At 33.5% G+C, this 18,390-nt stretch overlaps 2 long non-coding RNA genes across 2 annotated transcripts; both read left to right on the top strand.

Annotated features, from left to right (window-relative positions):
* Nucleotides 1-1,150: 1,150 nt before the first annotated feature.
* Nucleotides 1,151-8,978, top strand: LOC139528851 (uncharacterized). The gene is made up of 2 exons (XR_011665694.1): nucleotides 1,151-1,824; nucleotides 8,933-8,978. It is a non-coding gene; the product is annotated as an uncharacterized lncRNA (long non-coding RNA).
* A 130-nt stretch (nucleotides 8,979-9,108) lies between these two features.
* On the top strand, nucleotides 9,109-17,180 carry LOC139528852 (uncharacterized). Its single transcript, XR_011665695.1, has 2 exons — nucleotides 9,109-9,782; nucleotides 16,890-17,180. It is a non-coding gene; the product is annotated as an uncharacterized lncRNA (long non-coding RNA).
* The last annotated feature ends 1,210 nt before the right edge of the window (nucleotides 17,181-18,390 follow it).

Consider the following 18,390-nt stretch of genomic DNA (forward strand, 5'->3'; position numbering starts at 1 on the left):
TTATTGGTTTTGTCACGTTGTGATCATATATCGACCTTCTCATAGAGATTATACTATTACCTAATTTTGAATATTTGTATAGTAAGCTGCTTATACTTATAAAATGTTCATGTAAATAAATTTGAAACATATTGACTATAATGTATTTCAAGTTGTTTTTTTAATTTGAAAATAATAGTGCACGATTAATTTTAAACCAATGTTTTTTAAATATTTTATTTATGTTTAATACGACATATAGACTTATACATGTGTATATAATTTCAGTTGCAACGAAGATAACGTGTACAGTAAAATTTTTAAACATATACCAATTAAAACATTAATAAATTACTAATTTTAAATACGAAAAATCTAGTTTGTGATGTATAATGATATATACAGCGCCGCATGACATCTTAGTGCTCGTGTATATCATTTTACACTAATCGTGACGCTCGTCATTGAATATTGGTAAAATGTTCATTTTTGTATAAAAGATGGTATCAAGAGTAATATATTTTTAAATGTCGAAACTTATATCAAAAGATGCTGCAATCTTTCTACTTTTTAATGATAACAAGGTCAAATAAATGTACTTTGATTTAGTATTTTAAAATATTTTTTTAAGATGTGCCCTTATTGGTTATCAATTACTTTTTACCATGTAAGTATTTGTAACAATGACTGTTACTAAAGTTAAATTGGTATCAAGAAAGAAAAATCCGAAAAAATAAATAAAAATATTACCTGTTTGCTAAAATATTGAAGAACATAATGCAAACAAAGGTGAAACGATTTTTTTATAAGAAAATGTTTAAATCGTCAAATGAAATATATTTCCCGTTGACTTCTATATATCGAATTCATAGATCAAATCTATGACCAGTGACGCATGCGCATTACGGACCGAACCGATTCTTGACAATGAAAAGGTCAAGGTCATTCATAAAAATAGATTAAATCTCTCTTTCTAACATTTATACTAAAATCTCTCAAATAAATCAGATTCAAACAACACTCAAAGCACACTCTTTCATAAGGCTGGGAATCTTACCAAAATGAATGCAAGAAACATTCATTTCAAAGTTAAGGATCCAGTTCATCCAAGACACCTCAAAGACACAGGTACTTGAGGACAGGACCCTATAGGAGCCTTGTGATGCCCCCCTCCCCCTTTTTTTTTTTTTTTTAATCGAGCAAAAATATCATTATTTTCGCTTATATTCAGCTCTCTGTATGCTATTTATCACTTCAAATGCAAGGAATACTATCAAATACCAGTTTCTAAAATTTGGGGTTTCTGATATATGTATAGGCGGAAAGGTAAGTCACTCAGGTTTGTTTACATTGAGGTACTGCTCGGGATATTTCTTGAAATTTTCTATTAAATTATGTCCTACCTGTTCCAATATCGTATTTCTTCTTCGCCATATATATTATCCTCACTGAAAACATACATAAATAATCAAAATACAGGTATAAAGTCCTCCTCTGGGACACTTTTCACTCGCGATTTGAATATTTTCAACCACATTTTAGTAGAAGCTACGGAAGTGACATCGCTAGCGACATCTGTGCGGTATTTTCAAAAGGGCGGTAACCATTTCACATGTTACCTATTCTGTAACTCCCTCCTAAATCAAGAGAACCATAATCACTCCCGATCGATCGATTTCCGAATGGCAATGACGACAACGGTAAAACGCGAGAATTCCGAATATATTTTGCGGGAAATTTTATAACAACAGACAACAACAACAATAATGGATGAAGACCAGAAATTCGCATTCAATTTGGCCGTTAATGGCCATAATTTACTGATTTCAGGCCAAGCAGGCACTGGTAAGACATTTCTTGTTGAGAAAATTGTTGAATTTATGAGATATAGTCAAAAGAAAAACGTCTCTATCGTGTGTTCAACTGGTATCGCTGCCACACACTACGGCAACCTAGGTGCACAAACACTTCACAAGTGGTCAGGAATAAGGGACGGAAGGTATTTAATAGAGGAAATTGTTCATTTACTTAGAACAGATGAGAGATACACAGTTGCCAAATCCAATATTGAATCTGTTGAAACTTTAATTATTGATGAGATTTCAATGGTTAGCTCTAAAGTTTTAAATCAGGTCCAGGTTTTGTGTAGGCAAATTAGGAACTCTCCAGATATATTTGGAAACATTCAAGTTATTCTTGTAGGAGATTTTTATCAGCTTCCACCAGTTTCAAATGAACTGTATGGTGACCCTGGCAACCTCTGTTTTCGTTTACCATGGTTTGAGAGTTATTTCCCCCACAAGATCAATTTACATATTGTACACCGACAAGACGAACATAATTTGATAACATGTATTAATGAATTAGAGGTTGGGGATCCTTCAGATGAATCAGTAGCATTTCTACAATCATTAAATAGACCTCTGCAGGATGAAGCAGGCAGTGTCCAACTTTTTGCTAGAAACATTGACGTTGATATGTTCAATTATAATAAACTAAATCAAATACAAGGAGAGCTTCAAACATACCATTCAGTAGATGAAGGTTCTGCACACTATATAAACAAGTTTTTAGCGCCAAAGAATTTAGGGCTAAAGGTAGGGTGTCCTGTTATGTTGATCAAAAATCTTAGTGATGTTTTAGTGAATGGTGTTCGTGGTATTGCTGTTCAACTGCATAATAAATCTGTTGATGTTAATTTCAAAATTGGTGAGAAAATAGTTACGGCAAATATTGGAGCAGAAATTTTTTCCACTTATGATCCTGTTGGGAAAATTATTATTGCAAAGCGCATTCAACTGCCATTAAAATTAGCTTATGCACTTACAATTCATAAAGCCCAAGGTATGAGTTTAGAAAATGTAACAGTAAATTGCCAACACAGTGTTCAACCAGGTCAATTAGGTGTCGCAGTGGGAAGAGCAGTGTCTGTAAATGGTTTAAAAGTAGTCAATTTCAAAAAACATCTTTGCAAAAAGCATCCAGGATATGTATTGAACTTTTATGAATCATTCAGTGTAGGTGAGCTTAACCAAGATTTAACATGTTGCCGAAATAAAACTCAACTTGAAAAACTTTCATATTCAGAAACTGAATCAGCTTCTAGTGATAGTGATGCATGCAGCAAAACATTTGAGAAAGATTTTATTGATTTTGATAATGATTCAGATTTTTCAGATTCTGAAATAGAAAAACTTGAATTTTTAGATACAATTTTAACTGATGACAACCAGAAAGTATTCTCTACTGATCCTCTCCCTTCAAAGCTGGCCTTTGACAATGTTTTATTAGAATTTTTGGATACCCCTGCAGAAGAGCAGATCTTATATTTTAAAGAATTAATTCTTAAAAACTTTAATTTATTCAATGATTGGTTTGATCAGCAGGCATCAATTATTGATGACATAGGGCTGAACTGCTTCCCTGAAGATAAGGATAAATACACTCAGAAGCATAGGAATGATTTTTTTATTAAATTCAATAAACACATAAATTCAGAAGAATATGAATGTAGCACTTCTGTTCTGCTTAAAAAGTATGAACTACAAGAATTGAAAGGTCCAGCTTATAGACTTTTAACATCTGTATTATTTTACATTGAAAGAAAGTTTTTTGAAACTTTATCTTCTCATCTGCATCTGACTTCACCTGAACCCTTACCTAAACCATCTTTAACTCAAGAGTTAGATCCTGCTGGAAAGGGCAAAATTAGATATATCAGTGGGTATGTGATTGCAAAATTAAAGCACAATTTGTCACAGAAGATAAGAAACTCATTATTTGCAAAAGGTAAAGAAAAGGAACTGAAAGATTTACAAAATAAAATGAACATTTTGAATTCAATGTGCTGTACCTTTGGTGAGTTAGTAGATGTATCTACTGATAAAACTAGTTTAGATGAAATTAAGCGTAAACAAAATCAGCGTGAGGGACTAACAAATATTTCTGACTCTGCTTTTGATTTTTTTCAAAAGCTTGAAATTCAATGCCGCCAAAAATTGACCCATGAAAATTTAGTCATATATGGTAAAAATTTGTATAATGATTCTTTAAAGCAACTGTTTGATGACTACGAGTTATATGAGGCATGGTTAATGTGCGTGACCTCATCCGTTACCACCTCTTCTGAGGATGAATGTGAGAATGACCATGACATTCGCACATTACTTAATTCCATGGCAACAGCTGTTGACAACTTTCTCATTTTATTCCAGTCAGTTGTGACTTTGTTTCTGAAAGTAAGCTTGAGTCAGTTTAGAAGAGATTTTCTGGCTTTTTTAAAAAGAGAAAAAGGAAAGGCATTGAGAAAAAAAGTGACTGAAAAGGGAAAGAAATCTATCAAAAAGTTTGACATGAAATTTTATACCGAAGACAAATCAACCAATAAACAGTCATCCTTCTTGCGTCTTAAATCAGAACTTCTTCAGAATCCAAAATATTTAAATGACTACTCTTTCACCAAAAAAGACTTATTACTAATTTGCAAAGACATTAAAATTAAAATTTCCTCCCAGAAAAGGAAAGAAGAAATTACCAATGTTTTGGCAAAGAAAATATTAGATAGTGATACATGTATTGAAACTCTAAATATACCTGATTCTTATGAACCTCAGCCCGGACCTAGTGGGATCTCTCAGTCTGTGCCTGTCTCTGAACAATCAGTGCATGATGACATGATTGGGCCCTCTGGCTCTCTACATGTTTCTTCTGAACCAGAAACTAGTTTGTCTGGGACTGCTCCTTCAACACTGACTAAAACAAAAAGGACAAGAAATTATGGCAAAAAAAAATCTAAAGGAAAGGGGAAAGGAAAAGGGAAAAAAACCAAGAAAGTAGAAGAGACAATAGAGGATGAAAATTGTGCTATATGTAATAAAACATATATAGACGGTGAAGATTGGATTAATTGTGATGTTTGCACATTATGGTTTCATCGGCAATGTGTTAATTTAGAGGATGAAGCAGAATGGGCATGTTTGACTGAGGAGGACGGGTCATTCACTTGTCCCTTGTGCTTATAATAAAGTAAGCAAGTATACTTGATTATGTTAAGGAACTAGATAATTCCAAGTTAAAAGAGGGGTTAGAGAAAATAATTTGGAGGGTTTTCTTTTTTTAATACAAACTCATTTTGAAATTTCTCTCAAATTAAGAATGATGGTTGAATAAAAGCTTCTGTTAATAATGGATTTTTTTTTGCAATAGGAGGGAAAGGGGTATGGTTCTTTAAAAAATATAGCAAGCCAAAATGTTGTTTTTTTAAATGACAGCTCTTTCACAAAAAAGACTTATTACTAATTTGCAAAGACATTACAATTACAATTTCCTCCAAGAAAAGGAAAGAAGAAATTACAGATGTTTTGGCAAAGAAAATATTATTTCAACACTGATGTCCAATTGATCCAATCTTCACCATCTATATATGTTATAATACATCTAACACAATTTTCATTTTATTAACTTGATTCTTTTTTTCAGAAAATGTGTGTGTGTGTGTGTTTGTGGGGGGGGGGGGGGGGGGGGGGGAGGTGATTTTTTTCCTCCTTACTCTTATAATAAAAGTAAACCAATAATTACCTTTTAAAGAAAACAAATCTCAATAAACCTTATTTTGAAATTATAAGAAGATCTTTTGAGCTTCAACCATTAACCCTGCCACATTATGTATGTACATTGTATGTGCCTGTCCCAAGTCAGGAGCCTGTAATTCAGTGGTTGTCATTTGTTGCTGTATTACATATGGGTTTTTTGATATTTTTTTGTACATAAATTAGGCCGTTAGTTTTGTCTTTTGAATTGTTTTACATTTGTCATTTCTTGCCTTTTATAGCTGACTATGCCGTATGGGCTTTGCTCATTGTTGAAGGAAGTATAGTAACATATTATACATGTAGTTGTTAATTTCTGTGTCATTTGGTCTCTTGTGAAGAGTTGTCTCATTGGCAATCACACCACATCTTTTTTTTTATTCAAACTACTAAATTCAGCATGTTCAGTATGAGTAATTTGTTCTGTAGTATTGAATATACTTTTTCAATCTAAATTTGAATTATACATGTATCTCATCACTTACAGTACTCTCCCTTTCATCACACAAAAGCGCCATAATAAATGGCAGCTAGTAATGAAATTGTTCTTATTTATTTTATGCATGCATTATATTTGTGACATTTCTTTTTAATTTCAGGACTACATGAAAACAGATAAAGTGTACATAATGTATATATTGGAAGTGACTTATTTTATACCTTTACTTGATTTTGTTGTGTTGGAGGTTGTGCTGTATCACCACCAGTATTTGATTTTCTTGACACTGTTGTTTGGCCCAAGATGACGGAGTTCATTGCATGACAGTAACCAAGGTATGTAGGATTTGTGTTGGCGCCACTATGTAAAGTGCGCTGTTGGCAAAATACGTTCTCAATAACGTCACTATTTAGTCTACTGGGGATAACAGAGGCATTGTTGTTTTTTAACCTATACTGACAATATTCTTCAAATCCTAAAATACATGAAACTATGTCCTGCCTGGTTTGGTGAGATATCATACACATTTCTTTTTGCTTGACAGTTGTGTCCAATTGAATACTTTTTTCCCATTTAATGAAAAAATCCATTACATCATGGTTCTGTCTTAATCTGTCATCACTTAAGTCAGTTATAGCCCTATTATCCCTAAAATTTGCTATCAGAACACTTGTATTTGACAATAATTTGACAGTAGCATTTAACATAGAGCCTGATTCTCCCAAAGTTTGTTGATACAGCTTCATCAAATGATACATATCAGCATTCAGTACATCTTCTGCTAAGTGATTGCGCATTTTTGCCTCTGATGTCAGATAAAAATGATCTTGTGACAATTTATGATGCACTGGAAAGGGATGGGTTGAAATATCCCATGAATAAGCCCTTTTGAAATGATTCCATTCAATAAAATTACCTTCAAACTTCATATGTCTTTTACATTGAGATTCACTTCCACTTTTTAAGATATTGTTCCTAATTTTTTTAATAACATGAGAAACATCCATGATGAAACTTATCTTATCATTACTGTAAATATTATTAAAGGAGCATGTTACTGGTTTGGCAGAACTAAATTCAGGCATTAAAAGCTTAAAGAGGTCTCTATTAGTCTGTGCCCCATCAGTGCTAACAAACATGATTTTAAACCCAAAGTTCATTAACCTATTCACAGATTGCCATACTAATAAATAGAGTTCATGTCCAGATGCAGTGCTTGCAGGAAAATGTGCGAAAGGAAACCGAAAACCTGTCGACCCTAGGAATACAAGTTGAAGTGCATGACTCGCTAAAATTCTTTCGTTCTTGTTGGATTTCAATTTATCAAAAACTACTGACTCTGGAGATAATTCAGTAAATCCAATCAATTCTATTTTTCCATTTATCTTTTTTAACTGTAGATCTTGCTGAATCGACATTTCATCAATAATGAGCCCACCTTCATAACCCTCGGGTGGTATATTTTTTAGCTTGGCCTCATTTGCCATCCAATGAAGCATATCATTATTTATTCCAGCTTCTTGATTTACAGTATTTTTAAATCTTTGTAGTAATTTCTCAGAAGGGAGGATGACAAACTGACTATTTCTAAGTTCTGTATACCCCTTAGGGCTTCTGCACCATAATGTTAGACACAGACGAACGATGTCTCTGTTCCAACGCCTTCCATGTGGGTTTCTTTCAATTGCCATTTTCTGCGACATTAAAAATAATTTCATTTTATCACTACATTCAGGGAAAATTTTTGTTAGAATTTCTGACATGTCATTATTATCTTCTGTAGATAGTATTACATCCTGATCTGTATTTGATCTTATGCAAGTTGCATTTGTGGAATTTAAATTCTCATTCAAAGGTTTTTTCGTTGTTTCTTCAAGTTGAAAATTTTTAACAATAACTGCTTTTTCCAAACATTTACAATGCACACATGATGCTGATGCTTTGTGTGATTTTTTAAATGGGAGCACCTTTTGACATAATTTTGACCTGTATCTAATTTGTTCTGAGTTTTCATCAAAAAGTTTTGAAACATGCTCTTTTAAGAAGTCTTTATTTTGCATTGACTCATCAACTTCCTCAACACCATTACAATAACGCAACTGTCTTATTATTTCAAAACATGATGGTAAATTAAATGTTTTGTCTACCCCTAAGCTAACAGGGTCTATCTTTTTACCCATAACCATTAAAGTCCAAGTTTGGTCCAATTTTAACTGAGCTTCAGTAAGCACCTTCAATCCATTTATTATGGTTTTGTTAAAATGACCTATAGTTATACAGCTTAAAGTTTTTGATAACAAGACAAAATCAATGGGGATATGTGTTCCAAATGTGCTTATATCTAGCACAACTGGTGTATTAATTTTCCACTTTATACCAAAGTAACGTTTGGTCATTTTGCACCAGTTACTTTTGCTGCGTGCATTTTTCACCTTCACATTTTTATATATTTGTTTTATTAAATTTCCAACTGATGTCCCTTCAGCTGCAGTTTTTTCTTTAATATCTATTAAATCAATTGATTCATCTATAGCCCCTTCCTCAATGTTATCAATTATCCAGTTGAACAAATTAGACTTATTTGACATTTCATTTATATTTGTCATTCTTTTTCAGTTCATAATTTTGCGCCAAAACAATTACTTAAAATATATTCGGAATTCTCGCGTTTTACCGTTGTCGTCATTGCCATTCGGAAATCGATCGATCGGGAGTGATTATGGTTCTCTTGATTTAGGAGGGAGTTACAGAATAGGTAACATGTGAAATGGTTACCGCCCTTTTGAAAATACCGCACAGATGTCGCTAGCGATGTCACTTCCGTAGCTTCTACTAAAATGTGGTTGAAAATATTCAAATCGCGAGTGAAAAGTGTCCCAGAGGAGGACTTTATACCTGTATTTTGATTATTTATGTATGTTTTCAGTGAGGATAATATATATGGCGAAGAAGAAATACGATATTGGAACAGGTAGGACATAATTTAATAGAAAATTTCAAGAAATATCCCGAGCAGTACCTCAATGTAAACAAACCTGAGTGACTTACCTTTCCCACAGGTACTTGAGGACAGGACCCTATAGGAGCCTTGTGATGCCCCCCTCCCCCTTTTTTTTTTTTTTTTAATCGAGCAAAAATATCATTATTTTCGCTTATATTCAGCTCTCTGTATGCTATTTATCACTTCAAATGCAAGGAATACTATCAAATACCAGTTTCTAAAATTTGGGGTTTCTGATATATGTATAGGCGGAAAGGTAAGTCACTCAGGTTTGTTTACATTGAGGTACTGCTCGGGATATTTCTTGAAATTTTCTATTAAATTATGTCCTACCTGTTCCAATATCGTATTTCTTCTTCGCCATATATATTATCCTCACTGAAAACATACATAAATAATCAAAATACAGGTATAAAGTCCTCCTCTGGGACACTTTTCACTCGCGATTTGAATATTTTCAACCACATTTTAGTAGAAGCTACGGAAGTGACATCGCTAGCGACATCTGTGCGGTATTTTCAAAAGGGCGGTAACCATTTCACATGTTACCTATTCTGTAACTCCCTCCTAAATCAAGAGAACCATAATCACTCCCGATCGATCGATTTCCGAATGGCAATGACGACAACGGTAAAACGCGAGAATTCCGAATATATTTTGCGGGAAATTTTATAACAACAGACAACAACAACAATAATGGATGAAGACCAGAAATTCGCATTCAATTTGGCCGTTAATGGCCATAATTTACTGATTTCAGGCCAAGCAGGCACTGGTAAGACATTTCTTGTTGAGAAAATTGTTGAATTTATGAGATATAGTCAAAAGAAAAACGTCTCTATCGTGTGTTCAACTGGTATCGCTGCCACACACTACGGCAACCTAGGTGCACAAACACTTCACAAGTGGTCAGGAATAAGGGACGGAAGGTATTTAATAGAGGAAATTGTTCATTTACTTAGAACAGATGAGAGATACACAGTTGCCAAATCCAATATTGAATCTGTTGAAACTTTAATTATTGATGAGATTTCAATGGTTAGCTCTAAAGTTTTAAATCAGGTCCAGGTTTTGTGTAGGCAAATTAGGAACTCTCCAGATATATTTGGAAACATTCAAGTTATTCTTGTAGGAGATTTTTATCAGCTTCCACCAGTTTCAAATGAACTGTATGGTGACCCTGGCAACCTCTGTTTTCGTTTACCATGGTTTGAGAGTTATTTCCCCCACAAGATCAATTTACATATTGTACACCGACAAGACGAACATAATTTGATAACATGTATTAATGAATTAGAGGTTGGGGATCCTTCAGATGAATCAGTAGCATTTCTACAATCATTAAATAGACCTCTGCAGGATGAAGCAGGCAGTGTCCAACTTTTTGCTAGAAACATTGACGTTGATATGTTCAATTATAATAAACTAAATCAAATACAAGGAGAGCTTCAAACATACCATTCAGTAGATGAAGGTTCTGCACACTATATAAACAAGTTTTTAGCGCCAAAGAATTTAGGGCTAAAGGTAGGGTGTCCTGTTATGTTGATCAAAAATCTTAGTGATGTTTTAGTGAATGGTGTTCGTGGTATTGCTGTTCAACTGCATAATAAATCTGTTGATGTTAATTTCAAAATTGGTGAGAAAATAGTTACGGCAAATATTGGAGCAGAAATTTTTTCCACTTATGATCCTGTTGGGAAAATTATTATTGCAAAGCGCATTCAACTGCCATTAAAATTAGCTTATGCACTTACAATTCATAAAGCCCAAGGTATGAGTTTAGAAAATGTAACAGTAAATTGCCAACACAGTGTTCAACCAGGTCAATTAGGTGTCGCAGTGGGAAGAGCAGTGTCTGTAAATGGTTTAAAAGTAGTCAATTTCAAAAAACATCTTTGCAAAAAGCATCCAGGATATGTATTGAACTTTTATGAATCATTCAGTGTAGGTGAGCTTAACCAAGATTTAACATGTTGCCGAAATAAAACTCAACTTGAAAAACTTTCATATTCAGAAACTGAATCAGCTTCTAGTGATAGTGATGCATGCAGCAAAACATTTGAGAAAGATTTTATTGATTTTGATAATGATTCAGATTTTTCAGATTCTGAAATAGAAAAACTTGAATTTTTAGATACAATTTTAACTGATGACAACCAGAAAGTATTCTCTACTGATCCTCTCCCTTCAAAGCTGGCCTTTGACAATGTTTTATTAGAATTTTTGGATACCCCTGCAGAAGAGCAGATCTTATATTTTAAAGAATTAATTCTTAAAAACTTTAATTTATTCAATGATTGGTTTGATCAGCAGGCATCAATTATTGATGACATAGGGCTGAACTGCTTCCCTGAAGATAAGGATAAATACACTCAGAAGCATAGGAATGATTTTTTTATTAAATTCAATAAACACATAAATTCAGAAGAATATGAATGTAGCACTTCTGTTCTGCTTAAAAAGTATGAACTACAAGAATTGAAAGGTCCAGCTTATAGACTTTTAACATCTGTATTATTTTACATTGAAAGAAAGTTTTTTGAAACTTTATCTTCTCATCTGCATCTGACTTCACCTGAACCCTTACCTAAACCATCTTTAACTCAAGAGTTAGATCCTGCTGGAAAGGGCAAAATTAGATATATCAGTGGGTATGTGATTGCAAAATTAAAGCACAATTTGTCACAGAAGATAAGAAACTCATTATTTGCAAAAGGTAAAGAAAAGGAACTGAAAGATTTACAAAATAAAATGAACATTTTGAATTCAATGTGCTGTACCTTTGGTGAGTTAGTAGATGTATCTACTGATAAAACTAGTTTAGATGAAATTAAGCGTAAACAAAATCAGCGTGAGGGACTAACAAATATTTCTGACTCTGCTTTTGATTTTTTTCAAAAGCTTGAAATTCAATGCCGCCAAAAATTGACCCATGAAAATTTAGTCATATATGGTAAAAATTTGTATAATGATTCTTTAAAGCAACTGTTTGATGACTACGAGTTATATGAGGCATGGTTAATGTGCGTGACCTCATCCGTTACCACCTCTTCTGAGGATGAATGTGAGAATGACCATGACATTCGCACATTACTTAATTCCATGGCAACAGCTGTTGACAACTTTCTCATTTTATTCCAGTCAGTTGTGACTTTGTTTCTGAAAGTAAGCTTGAGTCAGTTTAGAAGAGATTTTCTGGCTTTTTTAAAAAGAGAAAAAGGAAAGGCATTGAGAAAAAAAGTGACTGAAAAGGGAAAGAAATCTATCAAAAAGTTTGACATGAAATTTTATACCGAAGACAAATCAACCAATAAACAGTCATCCTTCTTGCGTCTTAAATCAGAACTTCTTCAGAATCCAAAATATTTAAATGACTACTCTTTCACCAAAAAAGACTTATTACTAATTTGCAAAGACATTAAAATTAAAATTTCCTCCCAGAAAAGGAAAGAAGAAATTACCAATGTTTTGGCAAAGAAAATATTAGATAGTGATACATGTATTGAAACTCTAAATATACCTGATTCTTATGAACCTCAGCCCGGACCTAGTGGGATCTCTCAGTCTGTGCCTGTCTCTGAACAATCAGTGCATGATGACATGATTGGGCCCTCTGGCTCTCTACATGTTTCTTCTGAACCAGAAACTAGTTTGTCTGGGACTGCTCCTTCAACACTGACTAAAACAAAAAGGACAAGAAATTATGGCAAAAAAAAATCTAAAGGAAAGGGGAAAGGAAAAGGGAAAAAAACCAAGAAAGTAGAAGAGACAATAGAGGATGAAAATTGTGCTATATGTAATAAAACATATATAGACGGTGAAGATTGGATTAATTGTGATGTTTGCACATTATGGTTTCATCGGCAATGTGTTAATTTAGAGGATGAAGCAGAATGGGCATGTTTGACTGAGGAGGACGGGTCATTCACTTGTCCCTTGTGCTTATAATAAAGTAAGCAAGTATACTTGATTATGTTAAGGAACTAGATAATTCCAAGTTAAAAGAGGGGTTAGAGAAAATAATTTGGAGGGTTTTCTTTTTTTAATACAAACTCATTTTGAAATTTCTCTCAAATTAAGAATGATGGTTGAATAAAAGCTTCTGTTAATAATGGATTTTTTTTTGCAATAGGAGGGAAAGGGGTATGGTTCTTTAAAAAATATAGCAAGCCAAAATGTTGTTTTTTTAAATGACAGCTCTTTCACAAAAAAGACTTATTACTAATTTGCAAAGACATTACAATTACAATTTCCTCCAAGAAAAGGAAAGAAGAAATTACAGATGTTTTGGCAAAGAAAATATTATTTCAACACTGATGTCCAATTGATCCAATCTTCACCATCTATATATGTTATAATACATCTAACACAATTTTCATTTTATTAACTTGATTCTTTTTTTCAGAAAATGTGTGTGTGTGTGTGTTTGTGGGGGGGGGGGGGGGGGGGGGAGGTGATTTTTTTCCTCCTTACTCTTATAATAAAAGTAAACCAATAATTACCTTTTAAAGAAAACAAATCTCAATAAACCTTATTTTGAAATTATAAGAAGATCTTTTGAGCTTCAACCATTAACCCTGCCACATTATGTATGTACATTGTATGTGCCTGTCCCAAGTCAGGAGCCTGTAATTCAGTGGTTGTCATTTGTTGCTGTATTACATATGGGTTTTTTTGATATTTTTTTGTACATAAATTAGGCCGTTAGTTTTGTCTTTTGAATTGTTTTACATTTGTCATTTCTTGCCTTTTATAGCTGACTATGCCGTATGGGCTTTGCTCATTGTTGAAGGAAGTATAGTAACATATTATACATGTAGTTGTTAATTTCTGTGTCATTTGGTCTCTTGTGAAGAGTTGTCTCATTGGCAATCACACCACATCTTTTTTTTTATTCAAACTACTAAATTCAGCATGTTCAGTATGAGTAATTTGTTCTGTAGTATTGAATATACTTTTTCAATCTAAATTTGAATTATACATGTATCTCATCACTTACAGTACTCTCCCTTTCATCACACAAAAGCGCCATAATAAATGGCAGCTAGTAATGAAATTGTTCTTATTTATTTTATGCATGCATTATATTTGTGACATTTCTTTTTAATTTCAGGACTACATGAAAACAGATAAAGTGTACATAATGTATATATTGGAAGTGACTTATTTTATACCTTTACTTGATTTTGTTGTGTTGGAGGTTGTGCTGTATCACCACCAGTATTTGATTTTCTTGACACTGTTGTTTGGCCCAAGATGACGGAGTTCATTGCATGACAGTAACCAAGGTATGTAGGATTTGTGTTGGCGCCACTATGTAAAGTGCGCTGTTGGCAAAATACGTTCTCAATAACGTCACTATTTAGTCTACTGGGGATAACAGAGGCATTGTTGTTTTTTAACCTATACTGACAATATTCTTCAAATCCTAAAATACATGAAACTATGTCCTGCCTGGTTTGGTGAGATATCATACACATTTCTTTTTGCTTGACAGTTGTGTCCAATTGAATACTTTTTTCCCATTTAATGAAAAAATCCATTACATCATGGTTCTGTCTTAATCTGTCATCACTTAAGTCAGTTATAGCCCTATTATCCCTAAAATTTGCTATCAGAACACTTGTATTTGACAATAATTTGACAGTAGCATTTAACATAGAGCCTGATTCTCCCAAAGTTTGTTGATACAGCTTCATCAAATGATACATATCAGCATTCAGTACATCTTCTGCTAAGTGATTGCGCATTTTTGCCTCTGATGTCAGATAAAAATGATCTTGTGACAATTTATGATGCACTGGAAAGGGATGGGTTGAAATATCCCATGAATAAGCCCTTTTGAAATGATTCCATTCAATAAAATTACCTTCAAACTTCATATGTCTTTTACATTGAGATTCACTTCCACTTTTTAAGATATTGTTCCTAATTTTTTTAATAACATGAGAAACATCCATGATGAAACTTATCTTATCATTACTGTAAATATTATTAAAGGAGCATGTTACTGGTTTGGCAGAACTAAATTCAGGCATTAAAAGCTTAAAGAGGTCTCTATTAGTCTGTGCCCCATCAGTGCTAACAAACATGATTTTAAACCCAAAGTTCATTAACCTATTCACAGATTGCCATACTAATAAATAGAGTTCATGTCCAGATGCAGTGCTTGCAGGAAAATGTGCGAAAGGAAACCGAAAACCTGTCGACCCTAGGAATACAAGTTGAAGTGCATGACTCGCTAAAATTCTTTCGTTCTTGTTGGATTTCAATTTATCAAAAACTACTGACTCTGGAGATAATTCAGTAAATCCAATCAATTCTATTTTTCCATTTATCTTTTTTAACTGTAGATCTTGCTGAATCGACATTTCATCAATAATGAGCCCACCTTCATAACCCTCGGGTGGTATATTTTTTAGCTTGGCCTCATTTGCCATCCAATGAAGCATATCATTATTTATTCCAGCTTCTTGATTTACAGTATTTTTAAATCTTTGTAGTAATTTCTCAGAAGGGAGGATGACAAACTGACTATTTCTAAGTTCTGTATACCCCTTAGGGCTTCTGCACCATAATGTTAGACACAGACGAACGATGTCTCTGTTCCAACGCCTTCCATGTGGGTTTCTTTCAATTGCCATTTTCTGCGACATTAAAAATAATTTCATTTTATCACTACATTCAGGGAAAATTTTTGTTAGAATTTCTGACATGTCATTATTATCTTCTGTAGATAGTATTACATCCTGATCTGTATTTGATCTTATGCAAGTTGCATTTGTGGAATTTAAATTCTCATTCAAAGGTTTTTTCGTTGTTTCTTCAAGTTGAAAATTTTTAACAATAACTGCTTTTTCCAAACATTTACAATGCACACATGATGCTGATGCTTTGTGTGATTTTTTAAATGGGAGCACCTTTTGACATAATTTTGACCTGTATCTAATTTGTTCTGAGTTTTCATCAAAAAGTTTTGAAACATGCTCTTTTAAGAAGTCTTTATTTTGCATTGACTCATCAACTTCCTCAACACCATTACAATAACGCAACTGTCTTATTATTTCAAAACATGATGGTAAATTAAATGTTTTGTCTACCCCTAAGCTAACAGGGTCTATCTTTTTACCCATAACCATTAAAGTCCAAGTTTGGTCCAATTTTAACTGAGCTTCAGTAAGCACCTTCAATCCATTTATTATGGTTTTGTTAAAATGACCTATAGTTATACAGCTTAAAGTTTTTGATAACAAGACAAAATCAATGGGGATATGTGTTCCAAATGTGCTTATATCTAGCACAACTGGTGTATTAATTTTCCACTTTATACCAAAGTAACGTTTGGTCATTTTGCACCAGTTACTTTTGCTGCGTGCATTTTTCACCTTCACATTTTTATATATTTGTTTTATTAAATTTCCAACTGATGTCCCTTCAGCTGCAGTTTTTTCTTTAATATCTATTAAATCAATTGATTCATCTATAGCCCCTTCCTCAATGTTATCAATTATCCAGTTGAACAAATTAGACTTATTTGACATTTCATTTATATTTGTCATTCTTTTTCAGTTCATAATTTTGCGCCAAAACAATTACTTAAAATATATTCGGAATTCTCGCGTTTTACCGTTGTCGTCATTGCCATTCGGAAATCGATCGATCGGGAGTGATTATGGTTCTCTTGATTTAGGAGGGAGTTACAGAATAGGTAACATGTGAAATGGTTACCGCCCTTTTGAAAATACCGCACAGATGTCGCTAGCGATGTCACTTCCGTAGCTTCTACTAAAATGTGGTTGAAAATATTCAAATCGCGAGTGAAAAGTGTCCCAGAGGAGGACTTTATACCTGTATTTTGATTATTTATGTATGTTTTCAGTGAGGATAATATATATGGCGAAGAAGAAATACGATATTGGAACAGGTAGGACATAATTTAATAGAAAATTTCAAGAAATATCCCGAGCAGTACCTCAATGTAAACAAACCTGAGTGACTTACCTTTCCGCCTATACATATATCAGAAACCCCAAATTTTAGAAACTGGTATTTGATAGTATTCCTTGCATTTGAAGTGATAAATAGCATACAGAGAGCTGAATATAAGCGAAAATAATGATATTTTTGCTCGATTAAAAAAAAAAAAAAAAGGGGGAGGGGGGCATCACAAGGCTCCTATAGGGTCCTGTCCTCAAGTACCTGTGACCTTTCCGCCTATACATATATCAGAAACCCCAAATTTTAGAAACTGGTATTTGATAGTATTCCTTGCATTTGAAGTGATAAATAGCATACAGAGAGCTGAATATAAGCGAAAATAATGATATTTTTGCTCGATTAAAAAAAAAAAAAAAAGGGGGAGGGGGGCATCACAAGGCTCCTATAGGGTCCTGTCCTCAAGTACCTGTGCTCAAAGAGTACAAAATGTAACTTACCATATAAAGTCATGATGTCCTGTTCCAGAATGAATTCCATCACTATACTAATCCATAGAACTTATGGAACTACTAATCAAACACAATATAAAGTCTATGAGCACAAAGTCCATCAAAACATACAAATATATCAGTATCACAACAAAGACATCAATCCTCCATTTATACTGTTTTCAAAACTACCACCAAAACTGGGAGGGGGGGGGGGGGGGGGGAGGCTTAATTAACCAATCAGAATACAAGAAAACCTATACACTCTAGTGAACAGTGAGTACTGATAGTAAAATCAATAGTAGGTAAATGCTACAAGGTAAACAATTAGATTTTATGGATCAATGAATAATCAACAGGCAATCAATAGAATAAAGGTAAACTTAAGTAAACTACTCTGCAAATGAAAGAATATAATTAATGGTGTCTCGGAATAACCTATAAAACATATAAAATATATAAATGATTAATATGATAAAAATCCACACTACCACATATTGGTATCACTTCGGGGTCGTCGTCGTGTCAGGGTCGTTGTCTTCGTCGTCGTCAGCGTCGTTGTCAGCGTCGTCCGAACACCTGGACATGGGAACCACGGTGGGTATGGTTGTCCTGCGAGAGAACGTTCTGTGCTGGTGATTCGGTCCTGACGGGTACTGGTGATCAATGCAAAAATGTAAACAAAGACGAAAAAGATGATTTTTGACGTATTCACTCATAAAAAATGGAAGAAAACAGTTGAGATTTTTCAATTTTGTTTCTTATGGGTTCATATATAAACCATTAAAAAGTTGACCCTCTAAACGGTTTCAGTAAGCGTAACACAAAAATGCTCATTTTCAGAAAATCTAGAACTGAAAAAATAAGACAAAAATGCTCATAGAGTCCGCTTTCTATACCGTAATCCACACGACAAAACTATATTGTGAAAAAACATTGCAATTTATTAAAATT

Source organism: Mytilus edulis, chromosome 6 (assembly GCF_963676685.1).
Source record: "Mytilus edulis chromosome 6, xbMytEdul2.2, whole genome shotgun sequence".
In the NCBI taxonomy this organism is placed as follows: Eukaryota; Metazoa; Mollusca; class Bivalvia; order Mytilida; family Mytilidae; genus Mytilus; species Mytilus edulis.